This window comes from Kogia breviceps, chromosome 6 (assembly GCF_026419965.1).
Source record: "Kogia breviceps isolate mKogBre1 chromosome 6, mKogBre1 haplotype 1, whole genome shotgun sequence".
Lineage (NCBI taxonomy): Eukaryota > Metazoa > Chordata > Mammalia > Artiodactyla > Physeteridae > Kogia > Kogia breviceps.
The window spans coordinates 58,176,054-58,186,895 of record NC_081315.1 but is presented as its reverse complement, the minus strand read 5'-3'; positions in this window follow the sequence as shown (position 1 = coordinate 58,186,895).

Sequence of the window (10,842 nt, the reverse complement as noted above, 5' to 3'; positions counted from 1 at the left end):
GAGTATAACTGTTTTACAATAGTGTGTTAGTTTCTCCTTTACAACAAAGTGAATCAGTTATACATATACATATGTTCCCATAACTCTTCCCTCTTGTGTCACCCTCCCTCCCACCCTCCCTACTTACTGAGTTTTTTGTCTAGTTTTTCTGTCAGTTGATGAGGGAGGGATGTTATGATTATGAATTTGTATTCTCATTAATTATGTCTGGTTTGTGTATTTTGATATTCTAATAGGTGCATATGTATTTATGATTATTATATCTTTCTGATGAATTGACACTTTTATTATTATGAAATGTCCCTCTTTACTGTGGTAATACTTTTAATCTTGAAGTCTATTTTATCTGATATTAATATAGCCACTCTGGTTTTATGATTAGTCTTTACATGTTTTTTCTCTTTTCATCTATTACTTTCAAACTTTATATACTTAAATGTGTTTTGCAGAAAACATAAAGTTGGATCTTGATTTTTATATTTTATTGGGACAATTTCTGCCTTTAAATTGTAGTGTTTAGGCCACTAAAATGTAATATAATTATTCCTAAATAACATACAGGACTACCATGTTATTTGTTTTCTCTTTGTCTCTTCTATTTTTTGTTTCTTTGTTCTTTCCTGACTTCTTTTGGGTTGTTTGAATATATTAAAAATTCCACTTTAACTTATGAACTGGCTATATAGTTATAGCTTTTTAAAAAATTGATAGTCTAGGGATTACAATTACAGATCCTGATGCTCAGTAATTTATTAAAATCCTTTTTTTTCCTGTCATTCAAATTGGATCATTTCTGCTGATCTATTTTCAAGTTTAGTGACTCTATCATCTCTATTTTGCTTTTAAATTCTTTCAGTGTATTTTTAAATTTCAGGTACTGTATATTTTAGTTTTATCATTTCCATTTGTTTCCTTTTTATAGTTTTTATTTATCTGATGAGATTTCCTGTCTTTTTGTTCATTATGAGCTTTCATTAATGAACATTTCCTTTATCTCACTGAGAATAGTTATAGTAGCTGGCATAATATTTTTATGTGTGCTGATTCCAGCTTCTGGATCATTTCAGGACTGGTCTTTGCTGATTGTCTCTTCTCTCGAGATTGGGTCACAAATTCCTGCTTCTTCCTGTGTCAAGCAATTTTAGATTATAACTTGGATGATGTGAATATTATATCCTGAAAACTCTGCATTATGTTATAGATTCCTCCAAAGAGTGTTGATATTTTTTTTTGATAAGCAACTAATGTGGTTGGAATCATATTACTTATTTTTATTTATTTATTTTTGGCTGCTTTGGGTCTTTGTTGCTGCGCATGGGCTTTCTCTAGTTGTGGTGAGTGGGGGCTACTCTTCATTGCAGTGCATGGGCTTCTCATTGCGGTGGCTTCTCTTATTGTGGAGCACGGGCTCTAGGCGCACAGGCTTCAGTAGTTGCAGCACACGGGCTCAGTAGTTGTGGCACGTGGGCCCCAGAGAGCGTGGGTTTCAGTAGTTGCGGCATGTGGACTAAGTAGTTGTGGCTCACTGGCTGTAGAGTGCAGGCTCAGTAGTTGTGGTGCACAGGCTTAGTTGCTCCACAGCATGTAGGGTCTTCCTGGGCCAGGGCTTGAACCTGTGTCCCCTGCATTGGCAGGCGGATTCTTCACCACAGTGCCACCAGGGACGTCCTTATAATATAGTTGTATTAACTATAGTCACTGTGTATGTTCCATCCCCAGGATTTATTTATTTTATAACTGCAAGTTTGTACCTTTTGACCACCTTCACACATTTTGCTCATCCCATTCATCCATTGGTCTATTGATGGACCCTTAAGTTGTTTCCATGTCTTGAGTATTGTAAATCATGTTGCAGTGAACATGGGCGTGCTGATATTTAAGATTCTGATTTCATTGCCTTCAGTTAAATACCCAGAAGTGGGATTGCTAGATCACATGGTGGTTCTATTTTTAATTTTTTGAGGAAACTTTATACTATTTTCCGTAGTGGCTGTACCAATTTACATTCCCACCAACAGTACATAAGTGTTCCCATTTCTCTACATTTTTGACAGCACCTGTTATTTCTTATCTTTTTGGTAATAGTCATTCTAACAGTTGTGAGGTGATAGCTTGTGGTTTTGATTTACATTTCTCTGATGATAGCGATGTTGAACACCTTTTCATTTGTCTGTTAGGTATCACTATGTCTTTGTTGGAAAAATGTCTGTTTAGGTCCTCTGCCCATTTTTAAATTAGGTTGCTTATTTTTTTTGATGTTGAGTTGTATGAGTTCTTTGTATATTTTGGGTGTTAACCCCTTATCAGGTAAGTGGTTTGCAAATATTCTCTCTCATTCTGTAGGTTGCCTTTTCATTTTGTTGATGATTCCTTTGATGTACAGAAGATTTTTAGTTTGATGTAGTTCCACTTGTTTATTTCTGCTTTTTGGTGTCAAACCCCAAAAGTCATTGTCACGATCAATGTCAAGGAACTTACCTCTATGTTTTCTTCCAGGAGTTGTATGGTTTCAGGTCTTACCTTCAAGTCTTTAATCCCTTTTGAGTTGATTTTTCTGTGTGGTGTGAGATAGTGGTCCAGTTTCATTCTTTTTCATGTCGTTGTCAAGTTTTCCCAGTACCATTTATTGAAGAGACTGTCTTTTCCCCATTGTATATTCTTGGCTCCTTTGTCATAAATTAATTCACCATATATGCATGGGTTGATTTCTTTTTTTAAAAAATTTTATTTATTTATTTTTGGCTGTGTTGGGTCTTCGTTGCTGCATGTGGGCTTCCCATTGCAGTGGCTTCTCTTGTCGCAGAGCATGGGCTCTAGGTGTGTGGGCTTCAGTAGCTGTGGTGCATGGGCTCAATAGTTGTGGCATGTGGGCTCTAGAGCACAGGCTCAGTAGTTGTGGTGCATGGGCTTAGTTGCTCTGTGGCATGTGGGATCTTCCCAGACCAAGGCTCAAACCCCTGTCCCCGACATAGGCAGGCAGATTCTTAACCACTGTGCCACCAGGGAAGCCCTCATGGGTTGATTTCTGAGCTCTCTGTTCTGTTCCACTGATCTATGTGTGTGTTTTTATTCCAGTAGCATATTGTCTTGATTACTATCACTTTGTAATATATTTTGAAATCAAGAAGTCTGATGCTTCCAGCTGTGTTCTTATTTCTCAAAATTGCTTTAGGTATTTGGGGTCTTTGTGGTTCCATATAAATTTTAGGGTTGTTTATTCTATTTCTGTGAAAAATGACATTAGAATTTTTTTTTCATATACATGTATCTATTCTTTTAAAAATTATTTTCCCAATTAGGTTGTTACAGAATATTGAGCAGAGTTCCCTGTGCTATACAGTAGGTCCTTGTTGGTTATCCATTTCAAATATAGCAGTGTGTACATGTCAATCCCAAACTCCCTAACTATCCCAACCCCCCACCCTTCCTCCCTGGTAACCATAAGTTCATTCTCTAAGTCTGTGAGTCTGTTTCAGTTTTGTAAATAAGTTCATTTGTATCACTTCTTTCAGATTCTGCATATAGGCTATATCATATGATACTCTTTGTCTGACTTATTTCACTCAGTATGACAATCTCTAGGTCCATCCATGTTGCTGCAAATGACATTTTTTCATTCTTTTTAATGGCTGAGTAATATTCTATTGTATATATGTACCACATCTTCTTTATCCATTCTTCTGTCGATGGGCATTTACATTGCTTCCATGTCTTGGCTATTGTAAACAGTGCTGCAGTGAACATTGGGGTGCATGTATCCTTTCGGACAATGTTTTTCTCCAGGTATATGCCCAGGAGTCGGATTGCAGGATCATATGGTAGCTCTATTTTTAGTTTCTCTTTTTTTTTTTTTTTTTTTGCGGTACGCAGACCTCTCACTGTTGTGGCCTCTCCCATTGCGGAGCACAGGCTCCGGACACACAGGCTTGGCAGCCATGGCTCATGGGCCCAGCCGCTCTGCGGCATGTGGGATCTTCCCGGACCGGGGCACGAACCCGCGTCCCCTGCATCAGCAGGCGGACTCTCAACCACTGCGCTACCAGGGAAGCCCCTATTTTTAGTTTCTTAAGGAACCTCTATACTGTTCTCCATAGTGGCTGCATCAATTTACATTCTCAACAGTGTAGGAGGGTTCCCTTCTCTCCATATCCTCTCTAGCATTTATTGTTTGTGGATTTTTTGATGATAGCCATTCTGACCAGTGTGAGGTGGTACCTCATTGTATTGATTTGCATTTCTCTAATAATTAGTGATGTTGAACATCTTTTCATGTGCCTCTTGGCCATCTGTATGTCTTCTTTGGAGAAGTGTCTATTTGGGTCTTCTGCCCGTTTTTTGATTGGGTTGTTTGTTTTTTTGTTGTCAAGTTGTCTGAGCTCTTTGTATAGTTTGGAAATTAAGCCCTTGTCAGTCACATAATTTGCAAATATTTTCTCCCATTCCATAGGTTGTCTTTATGGTTTCCTTTTCTTTCTTCGTTTTTTTTTTTGCGGTAGGTGGGCCTCTCACTGTTGTGGCCTCTCCCGTTGCGGAGCACAGGCTCCGGACACACAGGCTCAGCGGCCATGGCTCATGGGCCTAGCCACCATGCGGCATGTGGGATCTTCCGAGACTGGGGCACGAACCCATGTCCCCTGCATCGGCAGGCGGACTCTCAACCACTGCACCACCAGGGAAGCCCTATGGTTTCCTTTTCTGTGCAAAAGCTTGTAAGTTTGATTAGGTCCCATTTGTTTATTTTTTAAAATTTCTATTGTCTTGGGAGACTGACTTAAGCAAACATTGGTACAGTTTATGTCAGAGAATGTTTTACCTATGGTCTCTTCTAGGAGTTTTATGGTGTCTTGTCTTATATTTGTCTTTACGCCATTTTCAGTTTAGTTTTTGTGCATGGTGTGAGGTGTGTTCTAACTTCATTGATTTATATTCAGCTGTCCAACTTTCTCAGCACCACTTGCTGAAGAGACTGTCTTTTTCCCATTTTACATTCTTGTCTCCTTTGTTGAAGATTAATTGACCATAGGTGTGTGGGTTTATTTCTGGGCTCTCTATTCTGTTCCATTGATATGTATGTCTGTTTTTGTGCCAATACCATACTGTTTTGATTACTGTGGCTTTGTAGTATTGTCTAAAGTCTGGGACAAAGTCCCACTTTTTTTTTTTCCTTAGGATAACTTTGGCAATTCCAGGTCTTTTATGGTTCCATATAAGTTTCAGGATTATTTGTTCTAGTTCTGTGAAAAAATGTCATGGGTAATTTGATAGGGATCACATTAAATCTGTAGATTGCTTTGGGTAGTATTGTCATTTTAACAGTATTAATTCTTCCGATGCAAGAGCATGGGATATCTTTCCATTTCTTTGAATCATGTTTAATTTCCTTTATTAATGTTTTATAATTCTCAGCATATAAGTCTTTCACCTCCTTGGTCAGATTTATTCCCATTTATTTATTTATTTGGTGTGATTTTAAAAGGTTTTTTTTTTTTTTTTTCGTTCCCTTTCTGCTATTCCATTGTTAGCATTAAGAAATGCAACTGATTTCTGTATGCTAATTTTGTATCCTGCTATCTTGCTGAAATCATTTATCAGTTCTAGTAGTTTTTGTGTGGAGTTTTTAGGGTTTTCTATATATAGTATCATGTCATCCTTAGCTATGTGATTTCTGTTTGATATTTTCTTGTATATCTCTCTCCTTTTACAAATTCTCACTTTGTTCACACATTGTTCTCTTGACCTTGGTGAGGACCTTTATGGCCATTATTTTAAACTCTTTATCAAGTAAATCATTTATCTCCACCTCATGAACCTCATGAAGGTCTTCTTCTGGAGTCTTATCTTTTGTTTAAAACATGTTCCTCCCTTTCTTAATTTTCCTCGACTGTGTTGGTTTCTGTGCATTAGAAAAAACAGCCTCCTCTCTCAGTTTTAAAGAGTTGGCCTTGTATATCATTCAACCATGCCCTAGTTCTTGGTTGTCTCTCACATGTTTGTGATTGTTCAAGCTGCTTTCTTTGCGCTTAGTAGCCACCAGTAGTTGACGGTGTGCCAAGCCCCATCAGTGACCCAAAGGGAGGATCTCAGTCAGCACCTAGATGCAGGCTGACTGGAGCCAGACCCTCAGGCAGTAGCTTTTAAAATATGCAGAAGTACCTCTTTCAGGGGAAGACTAGGAGACGGACTGTCTGTCTCTTTCCCTCTGCACTGAGCCCTGGGGTAATGCCGCCAGCCACGGCGGGTCCTCAAAGTGCAGCAACAATCGACGAGAGGGGGTAGGGAACTGAATGCACCAAGGTATGGGATCAGAAGGGCACAGACAGCTGATGGTTGCAAGGCAAGTTTAATAACAAAGCGTAGCCATATATATACCCCTAAAGCAGGGAATTTGCTTAGTCACGGCTTATCGGCATCAGCTGGTTGATTGGCTTCTCGGCTTCTCCCTCAAAGGCACCAATTTCCTCTCCAGGGTTGCTTTTCCTAGCTTTAGGGAACAACCAGGGACTCCCAGTAACTGAGCAGGTCCCTGGAGCGATTTGGCCAAAGGCCATCTCCTTTTTTACGTTCATACCATAAAGTCCAGGATGCATACCAAGGAGAGTACAATCGGGCCCTGAGGGTTATGAGGGTCTTAATGGCGCCTTCCTCAGAGGGCAATGCTCGCCACAGGGTAATAGCTGTTAAGAACTGTTTCTTGTTTGCTACCATCCTGTTGAACCCATGAACAGAAGCCCTGCTGGCCACCAGAGCCAGGCTATATCATAGGATGTGTCCTCTGGACAACAGCCATGAAAGCCAGGATGCCAGGTGTGTGTACAAGATCCTTTTTATGGAGATACGGGCAACATGGAGCAGAGCATGAAAATGGTACCCACTGGCCTCCCTGGTCTCTGGAGAGGATTGCAGTAGCCCCCCACATGTGTGGTAAATTAGAAGCCTGACCCTCAGGCCACAGCTTTTAAGATCTGAAAATAGGCCTCTTTCACAGAAAGACTGGGCTCTTCTGTCTGCTGCTTCTGCATGGTGCCTTGGAGGGACAGAAGCCCTGTTGGCTTTCAGAGGTAGATGTTTTGAGGGGCCATCTCTCAGGTGGAAGTCTGAAAAGTTGGGGCACCAGATGTGTAATCCAAACCCTTTACTCCTCAGGGAGAAGCTGGGAGTTATGACTTCCTCCCCCAGTTGTTGTCAACTACACCCAGGGTGGGGTTTGGTGAGATTGTGTTTCAGCCTCTCCAGCCTGTTTTTTTCTTGTTCATCCAATGTATAGGGGTTGCTTGGCTAGTTTCTGGATTTTTTTCTCAGAGGGAATTGTTCTAATGTGTAGCTGTAGATTCAGTGGGAGGAGGTAAGTCCAGGATCCTCCTATGTTGCTATTTTGAACTGGACTCTGTTTTTTTAAACATCTAGTTGTTACAGCAACTTGGGCTACACCCTAACCATGATAAAAAAAAAATCCCCGGGAGTTTCTATCATCATGATCTCCAATAACTGTATGAAGGATAAAAACCAGTTACCTATTTAGTCAGTATCAAATATCTAATTTGCCCTAGTTTCTCACTTTTCTTCATCACTGTTTTTTAAACTGGGGTATAATTAACAACCAGTATTATGCACAGATCTTAAATGTTAAGTTGGATGAATTTTGATGATTTCATACAGCTGTGTAACCACAACTCAAAGCAAGATATAGAATATATCCGTCATCTTAGAAAGTTCTCTTTTGTTCGGTTTGAATCAATCAGCTCCCCTGCATCCCCAGGCAACCACTTTATCATTTCTACCATCACAGGTTAGTTTTGGCTGTTCTAGAACTTGATATGAATGGAATCATACAATATATACTTTTTTTGTGTGTAATTTCTTTTGCTTAACAGTGTTTTTCATCCATGTGGTTACATGTAGCAGTAGTTCATTCTTTTTTAAAAAGATGCATTGATAGTATTCCATTGTACTAATGTACTGCAGTTTGGTTATCTGTTTGCCTGTTGATGGAGATTTGAGTTGTTTTCAGTTTTTTTGACTATTGTGATTCAAGCTGCTATAACCATCTTGTACAAGTCTTTTTTGTGGAGACATATTTTAATTTCTTTAGAGTAACTACCTAAAAGTGGAAGTGCTAGATCATAGGGTAAATATATATATTTTGTTTTGTAAAGAACTACCAAACAGTTCTCTGAAGTGGGTTACTCGTTTAGCAGAATGCGTAGGTACTCCACTGGCCCCGCAGACTCACCAACACTTGAGTTTAGTCATTCTAGTGAGTGGGTTAACAGAATCTCATTGTGGTTTAAATTTCTATTTCTCTGAGAATTTTAAGATGTCCATCACCTTTCTATGTGCTTATCGGCCATTCATAGATCTTCCTTTGTGAAATGTCTCATTGATTCTTTTGCCAAGCTTTTAAAATTGGGTTGTCTTTTTATTGCTGATTTGTATTCATGTATTACGTATATTTGTACTTGTGCATGATGGACAGAAGTCCTTTTGTTGGCCACCTCCCACTGATTCCTGATCAATTCGATCTGAAGAGCTGTGGTTCTACTTTTGTTAGCAGGCCTGTGATATACCTTCTCAATTAGCCACGCCAATGCACATACTGAAGTTCCCAGAGTAACTATGACTATGCACATTTCCTGCTGTACTTCCCGAAGATGCTTTTCTCTTATCTACCTGTGGAGGCACATTATTTAACCACAACTTGAAATTATTTCCTTAGTTACTTATTCCTAAGCACATTATTCCTTCATTAGCTTTTTTTTTTTTTTTTTTTTTTTTTTTTTGTGGTACGCGGGCCTCTCACTGTTGTGGCCTCTCCCGTTGTGGAGCACAGGCTCCGGACGCGCAGGCTCAGCGGCCATGGCTCACGGGCCCAGCCGCTCCGCGGCACGTGGGATCTTCCCAGACCGGGGCACGAACCCGTGCCCCCTGCATCGGCAGGCGGACTCTCAACCACTGTGCCACCAGGGAAGCCCCCTTCATTAGCTTTTAACTGACATTTGCAAGAAGGCCTTATTACAATTTGTTCTTCAACCCTGTTATATCACCTTCAAAATTTATTGTTCAAAACCAAGAAGGCTTTGGTAAGATTTGTAGAAAAGGTCTGGGAAAAATGGAGGAGGAAAAGGATTTGCATTCTCACTGTAAAGAATACATGTCTATTCAGGGTTTCAAACATGGATTAAAGTAATTATTCCTTGATTTGGGGGAAGTTTCCTCAGAGTATTAAATACTAATATCAAAACACATCTAGTGATGTGTTCTTAAACTGAGTTTATTGTTAAAGTTTCTGAGTAAACTTGGAAAAATGTCTGTTTATATCCTAAGCTGCAATTCACTTTCTGCCCACCTACCTGCACAGAACCCTAGCCCTGAAAGGGATGTCAGACTATCTTCCTGCATTTTAACAAATCTGCTTCCAAATCATTTCATACCAGGTAGATCTATATTCTATTTTTATTTTCTTTTAATTGTCAGGAAGGAACACTACTTAAGTTCTCAGTCCAGTGCCTATGAGTCCTCTTTGTTGGCTTGTTCCTTCTTATCCCCTCAATTCCTATTACTGAAAAATAAAGCCAATTCCTATACTGTTCTAATTAGAGAAGGGAAATAGCTCTCATTCACTCTTATACACATTTATACACATTGCAAAGTGTGCAAAGTCTTCCTTTACCCATCTCTCTCTTTTTTGAATGAGCTTGAATGAGGTGAAAACATTCTCCTAAATTGGAAGAAAAAAAAAAAGCGCATTCTTGACTTTACACTCAGGTCATCTTCCCTTCTAGCTCTTTACTTATTCCCATTATCCTTTCTAAGTCACCCCTACCCGCCCCCCCTCCAAAAAAAAAGAAAAAATATAACTGGAATTATTTGGGAAATGAAGGAACAGAAAGATGACAACCCTAGAGTGAGGTAGACAAAAACACACAGAGACAGAAAGATATGCGTGTGGAGACACATCAAGAGACAGAGAGACTTACAGAGGTGTACAGAGGCAGAGCCAGACGCAGATCGACAGGTACGGAACTTACAGGTGCTCTTAAATAGGCCTCATTCTAAATCTATTGCTTTAGGTACTTGGAGGAATATGAGTGTGTGAAGCACATTTAAAGAAAACAAATGAGAAACTGCTTTCCTTTTGACACCTTCTCTTTCAAGAGATAGAAATTGTCCATTTGATATGTTTTTTTCTTTATTATCAGAGAAACAGTTCTTACAGAATCAACAACTACAAAATTCTATATGATACCAGAAGATAATGCTAGGGTAATGATCTAGAAGAATAAATCTGTGCCAGTTACCAATTTACTGCCTCTTAGCTCCACATTCACCCTTCAGTATATGCTCTGTGACAGTGGACAGACACTTTAATCTCCTTCACAGTGAGCATGACATTCAGCTTTCCCAGTAGAGGGCGCTGGAGGGCAGGAGGGAAGGAAAGGACTACCCAGCTGTTTGGGCTGCAGCCTGGTGCAGGAGTGGCATGGTGTGAGGATATCTGATGGAGTTCTGCCCCAACCATGGGTCACCTCAGTGACCTTGCAGCCTCGGCAAGGATAACCGTCTCCCAGCTCTGTGGACTTGAAACCACACACCTTGAAGGATTCCTGCTTGCATCCGTGCCCCAAAGGCATTCTGCCAATACCCTCTTCCCTCAGGCCCCTAGCAGATAACCTGACTCAGAGGGTTTTCCCTGAGCGGCCAGCCCCTCTACAGGCCTCCACTACCTGTGCACGTCTATGCTGTGGGTTGCCTCCTTCTTGCCCAGGGACTGCAGACGGGCTTCTGGCCTGGGCAAAGAACAAACTTCTCTGCTGTCAGTGGACTGAGTTCTCCAAGAAGCTCTGA